Source organism: Sciurus carolinensis, chromosome 17 (genome assembly GCF_902686445.1).
Source record: "Sciurus carolinensis chromosome 17, mSciCar1.2, whole genome shotgun sequence".
NCBI classification, from domain to species: domain Eukaryota; kingdom Metazoa; phylum Chordata; class Mammalia; order Rodentia; family Sciuridae; genus Sciurus; species Sciurus carolinensis.
The window spans coordinates 15,699,186-15,707,876 of NC_062229.1; the positions used below are offsets into that span (position 1 = coordinate 15,699,186).

General features: G+C 60.3%; 1 protein-coding gene and 1 long non-coding RNA gene across 5 annotated transcripts in view; one reads left to right on the forward strand and one right to left on the reverse strand.

Moving 5' to 3' along the window:
• Adgrl1 (adhesion G protein-coupled receptor L1) overlaps positions 1-1,894 on the reverse strand; it is a 43,059-nt gene extending 41,165 nt beyond the window's left edge. For all 3 annotated transcript variants that reach the window (XM_047530764.1, XM_047530763.1, XM_047530762.1), the window contains exon 1: positions 1,730-1,894. The gene's annotated coding sequence lies outside the window, so the exon portion shown is untranslated. The remainder of the gene's footprint in view (positions 1-1,729) is intronic.
• Positions 1,895-3,397: 1,503 nt separating this feature from the next.
• On the forward strand, positions 3,398-8,136 carry LOC124969329 (uncharacterized). Of its 2 annotated transcripts, none has more exons than XR_007105957.1 (3): positions 3,398-3,480; positions 7,125-7,310; positions 7,766-8,136. It is a non-coding gene; the product is annotated as an uncharacterized LOC124969329 (long non-coding RNA). The 2 variants fall into 2 exon arrangements; XR_007105958.1 differs by lacking the exon at positions 3,398-3,480 and adding an exon at positions 4,878-4,921.
• The last annotated feature ends 555 nt before the right edge of the window (positions 8,137-8,691 follow it).

Genomic DNA, 8,691 nt, shown 5'->3' on the forward strand with positions numbered 1-8,691 from the left:
GAAAATCACGGATAATTTTCTCGATATGATAATGAAGGTTGTATTCCTTCTCTTATTCTCCCTGTTTTCATCCTACTTTTAAGTAATAAATTCGGCATTAGTGGGAAGGGTGTTGGGAGAAAGAAGTCACCTGTCCTGACAGCTGGGATCTGACCCAGGTCCCAGCAGAGTCCTGGCCCCTGGCTGTGGGACAGATGGAGAAGAGGAGAGGTGGGAACCCTCCATGGAGCGCCCCAACAACCCAGTGTCAATTCAGGATGCCAGGCCCGGGACAGCAGGCGGAGGGCAGGAGCCCCAGGCTGGAGTTGGGTCTAGGGTCAGGTCATGGATTCCTGCCCGCCCTTGGGGTGCTGAGAGGAGCAGAAACCAAGAGCCTCTCCCCAAGCGGCACTGGAGGTCAACAGGCCCAGAAGCCACATCCACCCTCAGGTGTCCTCCACACCTGTCTCCAGCCATCCAGCTTCCTCTCCACCGTGGTTCCTACGGCAGCTAAGGCAGCAGGGCAAGCAGAGAGGGGGGACAGGAGAGAAAGCCAGGCGGCCAGCCATCTTGGCGGCCATTTTGAGCCCCTCCCCCACCGAAGCACACCACATGTTTGGATGTGGGAAGACAGACCCGGCTCTGGGTCCTACAGAAGCCGGAGGAAAGGGCCTCTGCCGAACTGGGATGGAGGGAGGGACACCCACGGCCGCTGCCAAGGCTGGGGGCGGGGCAGAATGGCTGGGGGAGAGGGGCCTGGAAGGTACAATGAGGTGCTGTGCAGAGATGGGCTGCGCGCTGACCTAGACTGGAAGTGTAGGGTCAGGGATGTGGGGTGGGGGGGGCTGTGTGCAAGAGGGGTGCCGTCTTCAGGGTGCCAGCGGTGCACGGAGTGATGCCTTGCCCGAGCATTTCCCACCCATGGCTGGAGCACACATGACATCCCCCCACTTCGGCCCGGACTTCAGTCCCGGGACCCTCAAACGGGACGATGACAACTGAACCCACACAGCTCTTGCCTAATGTACCTTGGGGGAGGAAGAGGGCTCGCCCTTAAAGCCCGAATCCCCGTGGATCAAGCCTGACAGCCTCCCATGCTTAACCGGGTACCACGGACAGAAGATGCTGCCGGGCAGCACCCTCTCCTTCTGACAGCGGCGGCCCCCGGCTGCAGCCGGCTCCACTCCCAGACAGACCCCTCCCCATCCCCCGCGCCACTGCCTCCCGGAGACAAACAACCCCCAGCCCAGCATCCTGCGGTGCCAGCCCCCGGACACGGCTCCTCTGGGGGCCGCGGCCCGCGCGCTGCGCGCACACGCACCCTCTCCGCTCACACCCAGACACCTACACAAACAGGGCGCCAAGCACCCGCGCGCACACGCACCGGGGACACGCAGGCACCGCCGCGCCACTTCCCCACAAAGGCTGGCGCGCGCGCGGGCACACGCAGCCACGCGCGGGCACACTCGCGGTCCCCTCCCCCCGCCAGGCACCCTGCGGCCGCCCATCCGCACCCCAGCGCCCCGGGCGCTCCGTGGGGGCCGCCCCTCTAGGGCCCCTAGCCAGTGGGGGTGGGGTGCGTGGCAACCCCGCCGCCCCTGCGACTCAGGTGCGGTGACCCGCGGCTCCAGCATCCCCTCCCCCCTCGCGGCCAGGACAGGCCCGGCTCCCATCCTTTCCGCGCCCCTCCCGCCCCGCACACCTGGCCCAGGTGCAGCGGCCCCCTCGCCCTGGCCCCGCAGACTCTCACCTGTCCGGAGCTTCTCTGGGGTCGGGCCTGCGCGTTTCTCCCGCAGCTCCGCGAACCCGGGCCCCCCGCCCGGCACATCTCCCGGAGCCGGGGCGGGGGGAAAGCGGGTGGAGGGTGGCGGGGCGAGGGCGGCCTCCGTGTCCCTTCTTTCCTCTGGCCCAGCACCGCCGCCACCGACCAAAAATTAAAAAAAAAAAAAAAAAAAAAAGGGCGGATTACACAGCTCCAAAGGCGGCCCCCTCGCGGCGGCGGCGGCTCGGGGCTGGGGGCGAGTGGGTCTGCGCCCCTCCCGGGGTGGGAGGCAGTGAAGGCGGCGGGGCGGGGGCGGCGTCAGAGCTCCGGGGGCTGGGGCGAGGCGGAGCCCCCCGAGGCGGCGCCAGCAGCGGCCCGCATCTCCCCCGCAGCTCCGCGGCCCCGACGGAGGCGGCACGTGTGCGCCCAGGCGACTTCCCAGCCCCCTCCGACGGCGGCGGCGGCCGAGGGGTTAACGGGGCAGCCGGGGCGCCCCTGCAGGCCCCCGCCGCCCAGCGGCGCCGCTCCGGGGCCCGCGCGGCCCCATCCGCCGGGGCCTCCTCGGCAGACGGCGCGGTGGGGGCGCCGCAGCGCCGACAGCTCCCGCGCCGACGGCTCGTGCTCCCCGCAGTGGCCGCAGGGGGCTCGGGTTGGGGGCTGGCGGCGCGGAGCTTCGCTGGGGGGGCGCGGCTGGAGGCGGGCGCGGCGGCGTCGCGCCCCCGGGGCGGCCGGAGCGGGGGCGCCGGGCCGGGCCCGTGGGCACCGCAGGACGCGCGGACCGAGCCGGCGCCGGGCACCAGCAATGACAAGCCGCCTGCTCGCCCCGCTCCCCGGCGCACCCGCTCCGGGAGGGGGGCGGCGGGCGCGCGCAAAACCCGGCCTGGATTCCCCGCCCGGGACTGGCTGCGGCAATCTGCCGAGGAGCACCGGGAGCCGTCCCCAAAACCCGGACTGGATTTTCCTTCTCTTTGCTGCCACCCTCCTGCCCCCGAAAAGTGGGGAGAGGAAAAGCGACGTGCTAGACCCCTCGGTTGGAACGGGCAGTGGGGGAGGGGAGACAAGGCGTAAGGACGACCCGGAGCGGATTTTCCAGCAGTGTTGAAGGAAAGGAGCCCAGCCTGGAGAGCGGGGAAATGGGGAGATCTGGAAGAGTTACGCAAAACCCGGGTAGGATTAGCCAGAGCGGGGAGGAATCGGGTGGGGGGAGGGAGCTGCGACACGGCCAAATGCACCCGGGGCACGCAAATTTCGGGCCGGATTCTTCCTCGGGAGACGGAGTAATGCGTCAGGCCTATGCAGTGGGAACAAGCAAGACCAGGCCTAGAGTTCCTCGGACCTGGGCTCGTAGCGGGGGTCGAGGAGGGGGCTGCTTAGTGACTGAGGCGGCGTGGGCTGCCCCCGTCTTCCTGGCAGCGACGTGCAAGGGGGAGGGGCAAAAGGAGGGCTGGATTCCGTACGAAGGGATCCGGCGCGCTGGCTGCACCGGAGCGGGCAGGTAAAAGCGGTTTGTGGATACAGGAGCGATGCAAAGGGAAGGGAGTGAGATGAGGAGGCACCGCTACCCTGGGAGACCAGACCTACAATAAAAGGCGAGGGAAGGACGGAAAGCCAGGACTGGAGCGCGCGGGGTGGGATGAGACACTCCCCACCCACCCCCACCCCAGCAGAAGATCCCTGGCAACCGCACAGGGGTTCGGAGCTGACCGGGCAGCCCGAGCGGAGGGGAGTGTTAGGGGGAGGTTAGTATCTATAAACGCCTCAAACGTCTGGCTTTGTGGGGGGGTTGAAAATTGAATTTTAGGTTCCCAGCAAGAGAAAAAACCCGGTATGGAACTTGACAGGACAGCAACTACACTGAAGCTGGTGGACTTAAAGAAGTAGGGCAAGGAACCGGCTTGGGTTCCTAAGCATCGGCTGAGTGGGGCGGGGGCAGATTTGGGGCTGAAGCTGCAGAGGGAGCCTCATATCCCCTCTCCGGGGTGGGGAAGGCTGTCGACCTGGCTTGGATCCCCGGAGCCAGGGCTTGACTGCCAAGACCCACAGTGGGGGCTATAAAACCGGGCCCCAGGCCAAAAATAGGCACTTCGGCAGCACAGGCAACTCAGTGCAGCGAGTGGGGGGAGGCCGAGTCTCGGAGGGGAGAGGGTGGGGGAAAGTCCTGAGAGGTAAGATCCGGTTAGGATCTTGGGAGACAGGACCTGGAAGCCAGACTGCTGGCTCCATTTTATGAAAGATGGGTGCAACTCTTAAGACTGATGACTGGGAAGGAACAAAACCCAGGCTTTGGATCCTCAGGGAAGGGAGTGCGTCCAAATGAGGCCTAAGTAATGAAGCTGGCAGCTCATGTAAAGTTAAAAGACCAACTGAATCTCAGCACACTGGAAGTATTGGGGGAGGGGACAGCCAGGCAGCAGGACAGGTAAATTCTGATGTAAATTTTAGAGGAAGGGGACCTCCTGAATATAGAACAGGGGTAAAAAATCTCTGTTTCAGGAAAGAGAATGTACTGCTAACCAGGATTTCTGCAGAACAGCAGGGGAATGGGGAAAGGGTTCGAAATTAGATGGGGAAAGAGCTGGAGGCTGGGTGGTCAGTACATAAAACTTGGGTCCGACTTGGATGGGGACAATGAGTATCTTAAAAAGCCTCAAAGTATTTGCAGGGCGGTTAACGAGGTCTCCAAGAGTCCTTTCCAAGAAGTGTATCCTTGGTGGCTGAAAGAGAGACAGGGACACCAGATTTCTAGGCTGGCTAGGTGACCAGGGATCACCTCTACCATAGTCTTCCTTCCAGGACTGGTCAGGGATTCTCATAGCTCAGAACCTGAGCCAAATCTAACCCCAAAATTTCAGGGCAGGATGCACAGGTGGGTCACTGATTCCCCCTTGGTGCCCAAGAACATCATGGCTGCAGAGGTTGGACCTTGAATGTAAATGATCACGCCCAGACAGATGGATCTGGGAGACCCACGGGGCATCACGGAAGAGGCTGCTGAGTGCAGAGGGGATTTCATCCATTTGTGTTTGACTTCAGATCTGTTGGGTATGAGGGGGGTCCCACCTCTCCATGCCTCAGTGTCCAACTCTGAAATGTCCGCAGACCCACGGAAGTCTTTGAGGTGCTGAGGAGTGGACGCAGTGCCTCAGGGGGACAACCAGGACACCCTTCCCAGGCATCCAGGTAGCCAGCTTTTTGTAAACCCAACGGGGCTGAAGCTGGGGTGTAGCTCAGTTGTAGGGAGCTTACTGAGCATATGTGAGGCCCTGAATTCCATCTCCAGACCCGGAAAACAAAACAAACAAACAAAATCCAACAGAACTGAAAGGGGGCAGAAGGTGGAGGCCAGGAAAAGCGAGGCACTTTCGGAGTCCCCTGGCTTCAAGCCTCTTCCTCCACCCCCAGCAGCCCCGGGCGCAGCCCACCCACCTCCGCCTTCACAGCGACAGTAGGAGGAGGTTCTAACTTGCGCTCTCTGGAGGCTTCGAGAGAAGGTGGTCTTTACCTAGATGAGGGGAAGCGGTGGCATTCTTCAAGGGACCCCGGACTCAGTTTGGAAAATTCCCAGCAGGACCGCTCCCCAATACCCCCACCCCCCGCCCTTCTCCCAATGCTGGAGATCAGCCGGGCGCCCCTTGCGGTGGCCGGGATTGGTTCACCAGCCTTCATCCTATCCGCGTTGCCTGAACTGGTGGGCAGAGGGCTCAAGAGGCAAAGGACGTGGAGAGGTTGGGGGCGCGAACGAGCCCTGGTACCCACCAGATCCTCTGGCTGCGCAGTCGCAGTGGAGATCGCGCCCGCCGCGGGGCTCCGGGGAACCAACGCGTCTTCGCGCGCGTGCGCCCGCTCAGACTGGCCCCGGCCGGCACCCGGTGCCCTGCACTGCTTGGGTGGGTACCCGCACTTCTGGTCTCCTACTCCCGGGCGCTGCTCACTTCCAGCATCCTACCTTGTGCCTTGGCACAGCCAGGCTGAGCGCCCCACGTGCGCCACGCCTAGGACTCTTCACATTCTGTACATCTGGTCCCACCGAACCCCTGTGCCCAGTGTCCCGATTATGGGTATTCTCATCCTGTGAACTCTTCGCCTGGGCATCCTACCTTATGTGCCCCCTGTGCCAGGGGACCTGTATGCCTATGGTGTTTCCCCTTCCCCTACATCTTGGGGACCCCCATAATCTGAACTCCTAGCACTCTGGATACCCAAAACTCAGACATGACCTGTGCCTCTGCTCAGGCCCTGTACTGACCGTCCTGCTTGTCTCAGTGCTGAGTGTCCCTTTGCCTCAGGCCTAGCCCCTAGGATCCAGTCCTCTTCCCCAGGATTCCTAGGTCCTAAGAGCATTCGTGACCGATCCCTGCAACTTATTGGAGGGTAGGCGAGGTGTGGGGAGAAGGTACATTTCTGGACTCAGGAGGAATCAGGGCAATGCCTAGGAATCAGGGCAAGTGCCCCCAACCTGGTGTTTCCTAGAATTCCCTGGGCCCAGGATGGACGTTTGACCCTTCCGTTCATGAACTCCTTCCCTCCAGTTACTCCTGAAACACAGGGCACCCCTTGCCTGCTCTTGGGCGCCAAATGCTGTGGGGGACGTGGAGGACACCCTTGCACAAGGCACACAAGACAGGGAGCCTTCCTGGGCTCACCCCTTGTAGTGGGCAAGCTGAGCACAGAACCCCTGGTGGGGCTGGCCCGGGAAAGGGAGCGGGGTGCTTGGGCGCCGTCCAAGCCTTGAGGGGTTGGTAAGAGGGGCCTTCCAGAAGCTCCCTGTCCCTGCCCCTTGGGAAAATTCCGAGCCTCATCCAGGTCCACCCTTAATGCCCACCTGAGTGAAGAGCAAGACAAAGAAGTCCTAGAAATGGCCTGGGAGGACAGGGTGGAGGGGGGTTCATGCCGGCCGCTGGCCTCGTGGAAGGTGGGACCTTCGCCATTCCACCAACACGGCGGAGCTCTGGCGAGGACCTGGCAGTGGACAGGTGTCTGTCCTCTGGAGAGCAAACCAGCCATCAGACAAATAAAAGCGGTGTAAGAAATCAGATGGCCAGAGTGCCTTGGAAGGTGTGTGTGGCGGTGGTTATCTTCAACAGGGAGGTAAGGGAAGGCCTGTCCGAGAAGGCGGCATTTGAGCAAAGATCTGAAGAGGTGAAGAAGCAGCAAGAAGGGTCGTTGTGGGGGAAGGGCATACTAGGCAGAGGGAACAGCCCTTGCAAGGACCCTGAGGCAGGGCCCTTCGATGGATCAGTGAGGGCCTGTGTGGGTGGATAGAATGAAGGAAGGGGAGAGAGGAAGGAGTGGAGGATGGGGAGGCGACGGAACAGATTGGCTTGATGGGCTGGGAAGTGGGAGCTATGGAAGGTTCTTTTTTTTTTTTTTTTTTTTATGGAAGGTTCTTGAGCAGAGGAGGGATGAGACCTGACTCGGGTGTTCAGAGGCACCCTGTGGTCACTGTGGGGGAACAGCGTGAAGGTCAAGAGCAGTAGCCAGACACCAGGAAGGAGGGGACTGGCTGATCCAGGTGATAGATGCTGGCAGCTGCTGGACCCCAGGACATTGCCAGAGAGGCACCAGAGAGGTGAGAAGCTGTGTTTGGAAGGTGGAGGGGATAGGTGGGGAATGGAGGGAAGGAGGCGCTTCAGGGTGTGAGGCCCCAGCATCTGGGAGGATGGCGAGTATGGAAGGTTAGATTCAGGACTTCCATTTGGTCTGACGTGTCCAGTCGGTGCCAGGGGAGAGGCCCAGGTGGGCTGAGCCATGACCTCGGTGAGTACTCACCATCTCATTTATGCATCATGACAAACCCGCGCCATAGGGACTTTCTTCCCATTTTACAGCAGGGGACACTAAGGCTCCATAACTCACCCGAGCCACTAAAAATGGGAGTCACATTCTGGAGCAGATCTGCTGGACCCCAGGACATTGCCAGGAACCGCTCCCCAGCCTGCAGGGGACAGGGAGAGGGCTGTGGGGTTGGGCTCGCCTGGCCCCCGGTTCCCTCCCACTCATTCTTCCACCTTCGGACACCCACAGGTGGTGAAGGGTCCTGGCTCCAGGCAGGATCAGGACTGGGGCAAGGCAGGCGAGGCACTGGACTGGCCTGGCAAGACGTAAGAGGAGGCCAACAATATCAGTGACTCAGATAGGTGCCACTGTTGTGTGACATTTCAAAACCCCAGCTTTCCTGCAACAGTATCCATAATGATCAACTTTTAAAAATGACGGCAGGGACTGGGAATGTAGCCCGGTGGCAGAGTGCTCGCCTAGCACGCAGGCAAGGCCCTGAGATCCATCCCTGGTGAAGAGACAGACTCACTGACAAGGCCATGATGGAGCCAGAGTGTGAAGAAAAGTCACCCAGACCGAAGCCATTTGTTTTAAATGGAAGATTTTGATATGTTGTTCATTATACGTGGGTCTTTTTTTTTTTTTTTTTTTTTTTTTTTTGCATGAATGTTGATTCCTTTAAAATATTGTGTTAATACATGATTTATCTTGAGAACTGACTTTTTTGCTTTACTTGGCTCACCTGAATCCTGAGCAGGATGTGAGATTGAATCGAAAGGACAGTCTGTCGCTCTTCCCAGGCCCATACACTTGACCAGAGAGGCTAAGATTCAACAAGCAGCAAGAAGCAAGAAGAAGAAAGAAAAGAGCATCAAAGGGTGATCTATGCAATGAAAGAAAAAGTACTGAGGAATCACGAGGCAGGGTGTGGGTGAGCACGATTTTAGGCTGGGGGCCTCTCTGAGGAGGGGACATTTGAGCCAGACCCTCAAAGCTGAAAAGGAACCTGCCATGTGCGAACAGCAAGCGCAAAGGCCCTGTGGTTGAAACAGGCCGGCCTATTTGAAAAGCACAGCCTCAGAGTTCACGGAGGTCTAGATTATATTCTTGACACTGGGAATGTAGGGAGAGCTTTGAGCAGGAGGATGTCATGATCTTATTTGTGTATTTAA